Source organism: Lissotriton helveticus, chromosome 1_1, assembly GCF_964261635.1.
Source record: "Lissotriton helveticus chromosome 1_1, aLisHel1.1, whole genome shotgun sequence".
Classification (NCBI taxonomy): domain Eukaryota; kingdom Metazoa; phylum Chordata; class Amphibia; order Caudata; family Salamandridae; genus Lissotriton; species Lissotriton helveticus.
Window position 1 is genome coordinate 740,884,514 of NC_136057.1, and position 14,311 is coordinate 740,898,824.

Below are 14,311 nucleotides of genomic sequence, written 5' to 3' on the forward strand. Positions count from 1 at the left end.
ATTCGGTGCTCAGGATAGCCCCCGGCCGTCCCATGTCCCAGTGGGCGTGTGCGGAGGATGGCCGGGGGCCGTCGGAAACATGCCCACTCATTCATTCTCCCGCACAGTGGGAGAATTTGCGCAGCGCCAAAGGGGTTCAAATAGAGGCAATGTGTAAAGTATTCATGTAGCACTTCAAACAGTAATATGGTGAAAATACAACTCTAGAAAAATCCCACACCATTTTAGAGAAATAGAGTAACATTTAATAAATAAATAAATCAAGGCCAAACCGACAGAAATCCAACCAGTAGAACCTGAGTTAGGACTTTTCAAAAATCGAAGTGAAAATAGCACTAAAAAGCCCAAAACTACTCTCACAGCATTCTGGTCACACAGACTGGGAGAAAGTTACACGTTCAGGCCAACCATAATGCTGTGTGGGTCAGATACAGTGACTAGTTTAGGACGGCTGAAAAGCTACCTTCTCAGTCCAGTGCAATGAGTCCCGTTCACAGTGGCAGGGGCTGAAGGAGCAGGGAAGCATCAAAGATGGTTATTGATGTCCACGAACAGCAGGTCTGATGTCACGGACTGATGTTTACATTACAATTCCAAAGACAGCAAACATGAACTGGTTACCTGTTGCCATTTGGAAGTTACAGCTTATTAAATGGAATAAGGTAACTCCAATGTTATCCTATGGGAGAAGTTGACCTTGCTTAAGTAAAAAAAAAATGAATGTAAGAGTTTTTCATTTCCAGGACATGTACAACTTACAAGTGCATATCCAACCTTTTAAATACACTGCATCCTGCCCTCTGGGCCAGTGGTGGGAAGAGGTGTGGCATAGCAGCCAGGGCACCTGACTCCGGACCACAGGGTTCACGGTTTGATCCCCGGTGCTGGCGGCAGGTTAGTCCAGCACCATGTGACTCTGGGTAATAGCTCGCTTAATCTTCCTGGCGGCCCCCAGCACCTTGACACCCTTGGTTAATTATGCACTCTACAAATACTGTATTTCATTTCAGATAAAGGGTGGTGGGCGGGAGGGGGAGCGTGTTGGGTTATAAATAATAGATTTTTTTTTAACGTACCTTTAGCTGCTGGCTGCCTCCAGTGTCGCACCACGTTTGCTGCCTCCCCTCTTCCTGGGTCCCAGCAGCCCCTGGGACAGACTCCCATCCAATCCTCATGCTGCAGGGCAGCGCGGGGATTGGTCTGAGCAGGCTGAAATGATGCCCTACTCAGACCAGGGAGTCTGTGGGGTTTTCTCCAGCCCGTCTGCTCAATGCAGTTGGGTTGCAGAAAACCTAAGTGTTCATGTGTGTTTTGGTTGGCTTGAGACGGCCGGCCAAACACACATGCCTCCCATGCCTAGGCCCGCCCCTCCCTACAGCGCTAGCTAAGAACCGGCAAATGCAAAATAAAAGGATGCAAGAACATCATTTTATTTTACATTTGCTGGCTCTGAGCCAGGAAGTGGGGCGATGCTCCTCCACCATTGAGGAAGAATCAGCGCTGCTCTGGGCTTTCCAGAGCCTACTCTATTGATGACTTTTATGTATTTAAAAGGAAGCCTGGCAAGAGGTTTATCTTGCCAGGTCGAAATGACAGTTTAAAACTGCACACACAGGTTCCAATTGCAGGCCTGAGATACATGTAAAGGGCTACTTAAGTGGGTGGCACAATAAATGCGGTAAGCCCACTAGTAGTTTAATTTACAAGCCCTAGGTACACGCAGTACCACTTTTCTTGGGAATTATAAGTAAATTAAATATGCCAATTGGGGATAAGCCAATGTTACTATGTTTTAAGGAGTGAGCGCGCTGATTAGTGGTAAAGTGCAGAGTCCTAAGGCCAGTGCAAAAGGGATCACCAAAAATGGAGAAAGAAGAAAATACCTTTGTGGGAAGGCAAATCTAAGGCGACAGTTCTAACAATGTGGAAAGCAAATTTTAGGTTCCTTGCCATGTTCAAAGGAATGTTGCATCACATCTGAAAGCATGGCAAGCAATAGGATTGGCTCTCCCCGACAGACAATAGTTTTTACATTTGTCCTGGCTGCTTTGCCAAAGATTGGTCAAAAGGTGAACACAGGTTTTGATAAATATTTGTGCTAATTCTTTTTACTATCTGTCAAGAACAACACAGAAATAATTTTACATCTGTAAACTAAATTTACCCAGTTATTCAAAACAAACATATTTGAAAGTTCAAATTAATGTTAAATTGGTCAGAGCATTTAAGGAATTTAAACAAGAAGTTCACTTTTTGTGACGTACCAGCAGCGTAAAAAAATGCACCATGTTGCGTCATATTTAGAAAGTGACGCATCTAGGTAGATGCGTCACTTTGTAAACCCCTGCGCCACATAATACCTGCGCCTGGCATAATGTATGCAGGTTGGGCGTTCTGACGCAAGTAAGCCTCGTAGAAGTTCCTCAGTGAAATCTATGAGATTTCACTGCGCCACTTCTAGGATGCAAATGTGTCAATATCTTACGCCTGCCTCACAGCAGGCGTAAGACTGATGCAAGCACATTGAAATGGGACTTGCCCATGTTAAATGACCCATTGCTGAAGTTGCGTCACTTTCGTGACACACTCCAGCAATGCATCATTTTTGCGCCTACAGATACGTCAGAAATACTGAGGTATCTGTAGCTCCTTGCAACATGATGCATCATACTGTAAATATGACGCATTCAGCATGTCGCAAGGAGGGCAGAATGAAAAGTGACGCATGGCTATTTTCACGCAGCGATGTGTCACTTTTAATAAATGAGGCCCATAGTTTGGTTATAGCAAGCTCAGAATCCAGGTGATTTTACTACAGTTAAGGATCCCTACAATTTCACATGTATCATGGAGTGCAATCTCCATAGGGAGGTTTATGGGAGTCTCATTTGTATTCTGTTGGAGACCGAGTACCAGAAATGTTTCAGTATCGGGCATAGCCATGAAGTGTGAATCATGTGTCCTTTGATGCGTGTCCTCTGTATAGTAATTGCGGGCCATTTGTACTATTTTGCATGGAGGTTTCTATGATCACCCAGCAAAGGGTTTCCAGTTCACCACAAAAATGATATGCCAGTTGTGTTAGGTGTTAAGCTGCATGATAAAGTTCAATCTGTGGTAATGACAGTTCTTCTGTGTGCTGCAAAGGACTTTGCAGATAACAATCTGAACATGGCTATCCTTAGCTTTTCTCCTTGCCAAACATTCGGGGATATGTACAAGAACTGTAGCTAACTAATGCTAACGCTAGCTAGCGGCTGTTTACTTAACGCGGCCTATCACCAAAAACTATTGCCTTGTTAGCGATGTATGTCCAATACGTCGCTACATGGCGATAGTTCCAGGTAGCTATGGTGAAAACTGATGTGAAAACTAGCGTGAAGGCGATACAAATTCAGGCGTTAGCAGGTGAAAACTGGTGAAGGCCAATTTGTGGGCAAAAAACTTATGTTAGTCAGCCTAACTTGAGTGTTTTTGCCTCTAGAGGCAAAAATAGCCTATAAGTCCACCCCCAATGAAAAAATGGATACAAAACCAATGGAATGCAGATTGGAGCAGCCAGGACCAAGTGCAGCACAGATCAACAACCCACCAAACCCCCCAACAGCCAAGTTGACCAGCCAGAGTCCAATCATGAAAAGAGGCGCATCGCTGGGCAAAACCAGTGATGCATCACTAATCATTGCGCACTCCTTGCAACACATTGGCATCCAAAACCTTGAAAGCGCGGACAGTCCCCGGGGCCCAAAGGCCTCTCTGGGCCTGTGTCTGGCCCCAGAGTGAGATGCAGGGGTGCTGTGGAGTTGCTGGCACATGGTAGTGGAAATTGAGGCATTGGCGATCACAATAACCTGGTGGTGAAGTCTGGCATGTCGCATGGAGACACATTGCTGACCTGTGTGAGAAGACCGCCTTGCGCCCCTTGGAGCTGTGAATGGTAGAGGTGCTCTTGCGCACCAATGAAGAGAGGTCTGCTTCGCATACTACGATCCACCACTACACTGGGGTGCACGCCGAAGATTACCAATGGTGGGTGGCGCCTCTCTGCATCACTGGCCGGATGATGTTGCGCATGTTGTACGCTGTGGAGGCTGTGGAGGGGGCCCTGTTGCATCGCCTGCATCGGGAGATTCCCCAGCGGACCTGGCAGTGACTGCTGTCCCCAGGCTTGTGAAATGCCACCTGGCTGAGGCTCCTGCTGGCTGAGTTACAGATTTGGCAAGAGTGTAGCGGATTGCACCACAGTGTCAATGTCCAGGTGAGAAGAAGGTGGAATGCATAGCGGAGGGACCTGGGGTTGAATCGCCCAGGCCTAGCACCTGTGGGTGACACACCCCTAGTGGCGGCATATCCGCTATGGTGGAAAAGTGTTGCCCCACTTCTTTCAAGCAGTGCAAGCAGAGGAAAAATAATAACATGATGATAACTTTCTGATGTACTCATGCTATGTTTCCTTTGCGGGTGGGAGGGTGGATGGGGCTGCTCTACTCAGGCTGAGGGGCAAAGTGGTATGTCCACTCAAGTGTGCAATGTCTGTTTAGTCGGCACGTTCAGGCCGCCCAAAGCAGTCATGTGCACTTCCCTGTTAAAAAATGCAGGCTGCATTACAGCCTGCATGAAGAACATGCCACCCATCCAGCCCCTGGTCGAACGGCGCTCAAGAACAATCACAACACCGCATTGCAGCGTTGTGATTGGCTCAGGGGAGGGAGCCTGGCTGCCTGCTTCCTGTTCCTGGAGGCAGACTCAGGAGAGTAGGAGCACAGGAGACGCGGGATCCGGCCTCGAGGTAAGAATTATTTAAAAAAAAATATTAACAACCCCCACTCACCCCCCCAAAATCCCCACCCCCTCCAGAGTCCTTTCTCGTGTTTCCCGCATCCCAGCTTTCCAGTCCCCCCTGCAGCACTAGTCAATGGCAGCCACTGTGTGGCCTGTGCAGGGGGTGTACCACTGGTGTGCCAAAGGCAAGTCATAGGAGAGCGGGTCTGCGTCTGTCCGCCCTTGGACCGCACCCACCACAAAGGACCCTACCTCTCGGACACTCCACCGCTACTACGCCAGCACCCTCCTCGCTATCAACCCCGGAATCCACACCACCTGTCATCTAGCAATGCTGTAGAATTCTCTTGAACCCTGCGCCTGTCAAAACTCCGAATACACCTTCTATCACATCAGCACACCAGTGCCTCCTGCCATCCAGCCGACCAACAATGCACCAGACCGGCTGAACTGCATCCTTCTTCTTCTCCGAAACCTGGACCAACCTCTGCTCCGGACCGGATATCGCCATTGCCATTGCCATCCCTGACAGCTACTAAATTGCCCTCAAGGACCACCACGACCGTTCAGGAGGAGGCATTGCATTGTCTACAAAAGCACACTCCAAGTAACCACGCACTCTAATGACGTAACAGTAAATGTAAATGTGTTTCGATTTATATAGCGCACTAATCACCCAGGGGTCTCAAGGCGCTTGCTTAGGGAACCCGTCCTGGTATTCCCCTGTGAGATACCCCGGCAGGGTATTCACAAGGTGAAAGCCAGGCATCCCGCCGCGAGGGGCCGTAGTGGAGATTAAGCAAGCTATTGCCCAGAGTCGCAGAGTGTGACCCCGTGAGTCGAGTAGGCACCGGAGCGAGAATTGTCGAGTCCGTGGAATTTTTGTGCCCGAGACCCGCCGAGGCGGGGAATTGAACCCTGGTCCACGGCTGATCTCAGCTTCCGGGTCTGCCGCCTCTGACTACTGAACCACGCTTCTCCGCTTCTCCACACTTCTCCAGTGACCATGGAACACCTCCACTTCCAGATCCTGACCAACCCCAATGCCATACTCTGTGGCACCTTTATATACAGGCCCCCTGGGCCAGGGACCCATGCCATAGTAGACCTCATTGCACCGCAGACCCTCCCATCCACCGATTACATCTTACTCGGAGACCTGAAGTTCCACCTGGGCAACCCCAGTGACCAGAACACCACCGCCCTCCTGGAAAACCTCACCAACATCGGACTCAAGCAGCTAGTCACCTCACCAACCCACAAAGCCGGACACACGCTTGAGCATGTCTTCTCCGCCAGTGGGAACTTCAACGGAGCCACACCACCAGACTCTCCTATACCGACCATCATTGTATAAATCACATCTTCACCATGCCCACCATACACCACCACCATCATCGCTCCCCTCGCGGCTGGATCAAGGCCAACGAAGAACTTCTCGTTAATTCCCTCACCACCACAGATGACAACACCACAGTGCGCAGCCTCCACCGATGGATCTCTAACTGCACCGACACCCTGGCACCCTGTAAGAAAAGACCAGGCAAACAACACTCCAAGAAAGACAACTGGTTCACTCCCGCCCTTGACTAGTCCAGGCGCCCTGCAGACATCTAGAGAAATGATGTAGCCACAACATCAATCAACTCTGCAACACAGTCAACCTTGCACCATGGCACAAGGGTGCCTGCGTTGACGCATGGCAGCCATTGTGCACTAAGGTAGGGGAAAAAGACAGAAGTCTTATTCATGAGCCCCTTCTGACAGTTTCACCCTGCCAGTGCGTCATTTTCTTGACGTACTTGTAGCATGATTCTTGCATCACATTGCGACGTATTTGCAAAGTGAAGCATCTAGGCATATGCGTGACCTTGTGAAGCACTGTGCCACATTATACCTGCATCAGGTATGATGTATGCAGGGTGTGCATTCCCACACAACAAAGGATCATAGGAGTGGCACAGTGAAATCCCTCAGATTTCACTACGACAATTGTAGGACACCCCTGCATTAGTACCTTGTGCCTGCCTCATGGAAGGCGTAAGGGTGACGCAGTGCCACAGGGATGGCCTAGCCCCATTCATAGCTAGAGTTGCGCCATGCTTGTGATACAGCTGCAGCAATGCGTGACTTTAGCGCTGACAGATACATCAGGATTCCAGACCTATCTGTCATTAATTGGGACATGGAGTGCCGTACAGTGAATACTGTACATCCATGGTGTCGCAAGAAGGGCGTAGTGAAAAGTGTTGCAATACAGTTTCGTCACAGCGATGCAACACTTTTCATGAATGAGGCCCAGGAATGCGCCCTATCTTATTGATGGTGCGCATTCCTGTCCTGTAGTTTTGTTGCAGGCTGTCCTTGCAGCGCTGTCCAGCACCAAAACCTTCTGAAACGAAGACCCAAGTGTTTACACCAATTGTAAGACCAGCTATTTTTTGTTCTTAAAAACTGCCTCTAACTTCAGTTAGGGCCAGTTTTTTGGTTTTGCACCATACAAGGAATTCCTTGTAAATATCACAAAGTTGACTTAACATCAGTTTTTGCACAGGAGCACCTACCATGCATCTCATTTTCGTTCACTCCCGCTACCAGAAGTGACGATCTTAAAAATGCAAGCTTTTACCAGAAAACTGCCGCTAACTGAGGTTAGCGACAACTTGTAAATAAGGCGATAAGGTAAAAAAAATGTACTCTACGGCGGCGTTAAGTCCTTGTACATATGCGCCATAGCCCTTAATCTGTTTATCAATAGCAGTTAGAAGAGAATGAGGTACTTTAAGTGGTATCATAAAAAAACATAGTTAAAATAAGGGATTCACGACCATTTTGATCATTCATATTCTGCCCTGAAGTGAAAGCTGTAATATTCCCCATTTCACAAATTCTCGTTACATATGCTCTATCAACATTTTCAGATTGTCTTTTTTCCAGGCATAAAAATCACTGTTCACCAGTATTCCCAAATATTTCATTTTGGATGGTATCCAATTGAAAGGGTAGCCTATGAGACAGTTAAGAGTAGAGTTTGTATTCATTGGTATTGCTCACCCTTTACCCAGTTTCTTTTATAGCCAGAAAAGAACAAAAATTCTGAAATAGTCTCCATTATGGTGATAGTAGACATGGTCAACACCCGCAAAATATTGTCTGCATACAACATTAATTTGAGTTCACTGCTTAGATTGGTAATGCACTTGGTAGCTTCAACAAAGGCTCGAAGAAAAAGTAGAGGTGATAGAGGACATCCCTGCCGTGTACCTTATTCTATTTTTATCAGTCCTAATAAAAAGCTCATACATCTCATTATATTACTGTAGTTAAAGTATAACCTTTTCGTCACTGAGATGAATCTCTCTCTCAAGCCAATCCTATCACTGTTTGCAAGAAGTGCCTCCATTCCATTCTGCCAAAGTCCTTTTTGGTATCAAGGGAGAAGGAAATGTGTTAGCCTTCCTCTTATCAAGTTACCCGCAAAAGATGCAGGAAGGTGTACATATGATTTTGTGATGACCGACCAGGGACAAATGCTACTCAATTTTTGTGGTTAAGCAGTGGTATGACTTTTTGAATCTGGTAGCTAGGACCTAAGCCAAACATTTGATTTTGCTGTTCATTAAAGAAATAGGTCTATAGGTCACCCAATGTAGGCAATCTCTTCCAGGTTTGAGAATTAGTGAAATAAAAAATGTGTTAATTTGTTAAATCAGGTTTGATTCCTTCAGTTTCCAGGGAATATCAGATGCACTTTCCCAGCAATGGGGATGACATCTATGCTGTTATTTTGTAAATTTCTAGAGGAAAGCCACCCTCTCCTGAGCTTCTCTGATAAACACTGATTTAATTGTGTCTGCAGTGGCATCATCTGAGATTTAACTGTCTAATTTATCGCAGCGGTCTGGTGGAAGACTCAGTATCTGTAGTCGGTCCATAAAAGCTATCTGTCGTCTCTCAGGGCTTCAGATGTGTATAAAGGGGAGTAGTATGAGGTGAACTCTTTCGGTATTTCTATGGAGCACACAAGGCATTTTTGTCAGTTTTCATATATTACTGGATATGTGAATTAAGCATCTCTTTGTAGAGAGCGAGGGGCCTTGTAGTTTTCTCTCTATTCTCATAGTGACATCCTTTGATGTGATAATGAGTTTTAACCAGCTTGAAGGGAGTAGAGAGCCTTTAGGTCATATGGTTTAGAGGTAAGGATTTGTAAATTAGCATCTGTAGGTTAGCAGTAAAATTAAGCCTGTGTTTCTGATATTCTGACTCCAAGAACAATTTCTTTATGGCTGTTGCTTCACGTGCCAATGCATTTAGCCCCGGAAGTATGATTTTCCTGCAGCCTACATGAGCTCTAAGGAGTCCACTGATCTTTCACTGAAGTTTAGGTACTCTCTAAATTGACTTTGTTATTGTTTCTTCTTTTCAGGCAGTTTATATCTCAGAGTGTCCGTCCTCCAGCTTTTGGCTTTGGATACCCCAATTTTTAGGTCCAAATGAAAAATTATCTGTGGACGATCTGAAATACTACTGACCCCTATATCATATCTACTGATCTTTCAGATTATGTTAGTATGGGCCAAAAATATTCAATTTCTGTTCCAGTGCCATAAGGACATGACAAAATGTATATTCCCTATCTGTAGGTTGTAGGGGTCTCCTTGAGTGGGGTCTGACATCAGGTCTTAAAGTAGGCCTCTGTCATTATTGTTACACCCATCTGGTCGACCTAACTGATCCAGTATATGGGCTATTGATAGGTTTCAGTTGCTGCTGACCCCTACACTCAGGTACCAAATTCAGCCAACAGTATATTTAATCTGATAAAATTCTGTTTTTGCATGGTGGGGAGAATATACAGAGCCAATAATTGTAGTGTGGCCTTGCAATGTCAATTTGGCCTACAGATATCACCCTGCAGGGTCCTTTATGTTTCCTGAATTTTGGCAGGTAGATGTTTATGAGTAAGAAAATCTAATCTGCTTTTCATGTATTGTAGGTGTTGAGAGGGCGAGGCCTCTGCTTTAGTTTCTCAACCAGAATCAGCTATCACTGTTCTGACCCATTCTCATTTGAATGTTGCAGATTCTCTGTGTTAGACATGGATCTCTTGCAGCAAAACCGTATCTGGTTTCTTTGATGAAAAAAACTCAACACTTACTTACACCTAACATAATTTGTGAACCCTTTCACATTTAGGTACCAGAGAGATAAAGCTTTGTTGCCATGCATAGTTATAGTAGAAGCAATAGATAGATACGTAAGGGTTCAGTAAGTGCGGATCAAGTGCAGTATCTAATAAGAGGTCAAGCAACATTTTACATGATTAAACAATAAATGCAGTGTCAGAATTATATGATTTGTTAATTGAGGTAGGATGCATGATGCCAAAGTTTGCTATGTTTAATATGTGGTAGTCAGGGGATAGTTATAACTCAGCTAGATTATGAGTAGAGTGATCAACTGACTCCAAAGAACTTGATCTTTATAAGGATACGCTCTTCGTCGTGGGTTGTCTGAGCTAGCTCTATCAATGCCAGTTTAGACCCTTTTACATCTAACAATTCTTCATGCCACAGATGTAAAAGAAGCTACAATATGATTTTTATTCTAATTTGAGACACAAGGATACTATTGCTGAAACTTTAGAGGAGATGATCTTTCTCTAAGGGTGTGGGAAGAACCTAGATGTGTCTTTAACTTTAGTTGGTGCATTTACCAAATTCAATTCTCTAGCAACCTATCTCTTACTAGAGTGGGAGGTTGTTGGTAATTTGATGTCAGAATCAGAAACACTAGAGGGTGTGTTAATTGAGTGTTTTTGCTTACAGTGAGGCAATATATCCAATGGGCTGCAATCCAAGGTTTTCAGGAAGTTTTAGATCTTGCTGATCTTAGAACTCATTCTGTTTGCTTTCTATCACCATTAATATTGCAGCAGGATTCAAAAGATCGTATTTAATGTCCTTTTTCTTTATGGATTGCCATGAGGCAAGAAATGTCCTGCAAAGTATACTGAAACAGATACATATACATACCATGTTTCTTTACTGTTTGAAGAATTTAGAATGCATGCTGGTGTCAGGGAAGGCACGTGATGATTGATGGGGACACCATATAGCTGTATATTATACCTCCTACTCCTGTATCTAGTTCCATGACCACCTTCCTATGATTCCAAACTTAATTTCCCCAGTGTGGGGCTTCCATCCCATAGACCTCTAAGGACACCATATAGCTGTACATTATACCTCCTACTCCTGTATTAGTTCCATGACCACCTTCCTATGATTCCAAATTTAATTTCCCCAGTCTGGGGCTTCCATCCCATATACCTCTAAGTTATTAAATCTTCTTTCTTGTGCCACAAGCGTTGTCATCTTGGAGTGCATATAATTTAGTTCTTTCATCACATGTGTTGTTGATGACTCCAATGCTCTAATCATGGGCATAATATTTTTAGCTCACTCGTGAGCGTATCTAATGTTATCGAGCTCAAATGTGAGTCTTAGAGTAACTGAATATTGATAATGCTTCTGAAAAAAAAAGAAGTTATATGGAAGCCTGGTTTCCAGGCATCTGTATGTATCTGTATGATAGGCATATGATGGTGCTTTATTGTATACAGCAAGAAAGCTGTATGTAGTTAATTAATTGAAGAAGGTGAGTGTTCCAATGATCGCAAAGTTAATTCTCATAAACCGCCACCAGACGGCATTCAGGGTTGACTTCTTTATTGCTTTTTTCTTTTTCTCCTGTCTGTTGACTGTGAGCAGGAAACCAGAATGGCTAATCATTGATAGTATCATAACATCATCAGATTTGGCCTTCTTAATCTAAGATGGCAACACCCAGTAGGCACAGACCAGCCATTATTTGTTGATTTCTCCCAGGTACGTGAGGGTCAGCATATTGTCCATTAATAATTATATCTCCCACAAGCTGTGTGCCCCATTTTATTCTAAATATACCACCTGGGGTGTTGGACTGGAGGAAGGGAGCTTGTGGTGAGATGACTGACCATATCGATATGTTAATAGCAACACCAGCACCTCAACACCCAAGTCCAAGTTGACCTTCATATAATGTTCGGAAGGCAACAAAATAAGAAGGCTGTTCATGGCTCCCGCTCCAGCATGGTGGATGCCTAAGCTTGCTGTCAGTTGTCAGCTGTATCAGAAGAAAAGGTATGATGCAGGTCTTCATGCAGCCCCAAACAGCCCCAGATTTCAGCATTCACCATACAGATAAACTATAATACAGTGCTGGTAAGATAATCTGTGTCCCTGGCCTTATAAATGGACGAGATTTGAGCAGTCTCTGACAGAGTACACTAAAAGCCGGCCATCTTCCTCATGGCTGGCCTCCACCACCTTGAGATATCAACTTTGAAAGTTTAGGTACACAAGTCCAAGTTGACCTTCATATGATGTACGGAAGGCAACAAAATAAGAATGCTGTTCACGGCTCCTGCTCCAGCATGGTGGATGCCTAAGCTTGCTGTCAGTGGTCAGCTGTATCAGAGGTGGCTCAGAGAAAGTCATGGTGCAGCTCTTCATGTAGCACCAGACAGCCCGAGATTTCAGCTTTCACCATCTAGATAAACTATAGTACAGTGCTGGTAAGAGAATCTGTGTCCCTGGACTTAAAAATGGACCGAATTTAAGAAGTCTAAGACACAGGACACTAAAAGCTGGCCATCTTCCTCATGGCTGGCCTCCACCTCGTTGAGATATCAATTTTTAAAGTTTTTGTACAAAAAACACCTCAAAACATGTCAACGGGCCTTTGGAAAAAAAACAGTTCACAATTTACGCCGGCCTAGGCATGATTTCAGGCCAACTGCTATGGACCTGGGGTTGGACACAACAAGCAAGTTGTCCCAGTCAAAGTTTTTATCTTTATACTTAGTCTCTGAAATGTAAATAAAAATCCTTCAGCCGGGTTGGGGTCAAGGGTGTGACCAGTGAGGGTGCCTTGAAGTCAGATACATCATCACTTACTTCTGCTGAAGCCATTGGTTTTGGCACCAAAACCTCAGAGTGATACAGACCAGGCTTTCGTAAAAACTGAGTATGCTTCACTAATTTAATAAATTTGCTGCCTTAATCCAGTCCACGACTTTAACTGCAAGTCTAGTCACTTTCAGTAAATGTGGAAAAACCTTCAGAGCTAGTTGAACCTGTTTTTGTATTAGCCTTGGGAGCAGCCTCTGTGGTCACGCTTCAACACCTTGTCCCGGTCCTCCCGAGGTGGGAAAAAGTATTACATCCAACTTTTCACAAATGTCTGGACAAGTTCTTTCTGGTCCCTTCTTCAGCTCCCAGCTCCACAGGGCAGGCTTCCAAACACCATATCTAATCTAACCCAGTCACTTTAATATGATGCCCTCTGCAAGTCAGAAGTCCTGTGTTTTGTCCCCCTTAAATATGCAAACAATCCACTTGACACTTGGACAAATCAATAATGTACTGCTAAAGCTATCCCCATCCCAGGTGGATAATCCCAGTTAAGTGGCTAATAATAAACACCATCTTTTTTCCCCAGACTGAGAGGCAGGCCATTGTCTTGGGAGCCGGAGTCTCGGCCAAAGAAAAGGCTTTGGTTCTCTGGAGGTAACATTAATATCAAACTTGTTCTAAAAAAACTTTTGTCTCACGCAGCACAAAGTACATTTTTACAAAGTTACTTTCCACTTATAGATATCTGAAATCTGATGTTACTATTAAATCAGATTTTGGAAATTGAATTATGTATCTAACATTGTCCCAGGAGAAGTAGAATTCATATTTTAATCACACAGAGGACAAATCACTGCCTTTGCAGTGAATCTACCTTTTGGGTTTTATTTCATTGCAAAGCCACAATAAACCTAATTTGTTGTGTGCCATGTTTATATATGTTAACACTCAGCCCTGTGGGCTTATAATGCACATTTTAGGAGTGATGCATGAATATATAAATATAGGATTTTCTACATGACTAAACCATTTTCTCTGCCATGTTTTACTGCTGTGTATTTACCTTACAGCGCAACTTGAGGATAGTGGTGCACATGACAGTCATGTCATTTTGTGTCTCATATGTGGGTGGTGAATGTTCACACTGTGGTTCACATATGACACTTAATTTCCCATAGAATAGGTGTATTTTTTAACCATTTACTAGGGACCCATATGTAAGTTAAATAAGCTAACCAGGGAATTCCAATGCACAGCGCATGTTTTATGGTGGAAACACAGGTTCGATTGTACTGTTTAGCAGTTGTAAAGTGCACAGAGTTCTAAGCCAGCAATAATGGACACAAAAATATGGGGGGACTACAACAACATTGATATACTTTCAGAAACACTTAAGCGTTCTGCTTTCAAAATGTTATCTTCCTGAGGCAGAGAAAAGTGATAGACATGCTGAATAATGTGGTTAGTAAATACATTTCCTCCCATTTCATTATAAGGAAAAAGTAGAGCAAATTGATGGGCTTGACTTTCTTCCTGGCGTATCTATCATGTAAATTGTCTTTCATTTG

At 44.3% G+C, this 14,311-nt stretch overlaps 1 protein-coding gene across 5 annotated transcripts in view; it reads left to right on the top strand.

Moving 5' to 3' along the window:
• NELL2 (neural EGFL like 2) overlaps nt 1–14,311 on the top strand; it is a 1,115,698-nt gene that overhangs the window by 349,636 nt on the left and 751,751 nt on the right. The gene's annotated exons all lie outside the window — the stretch shown is intronic.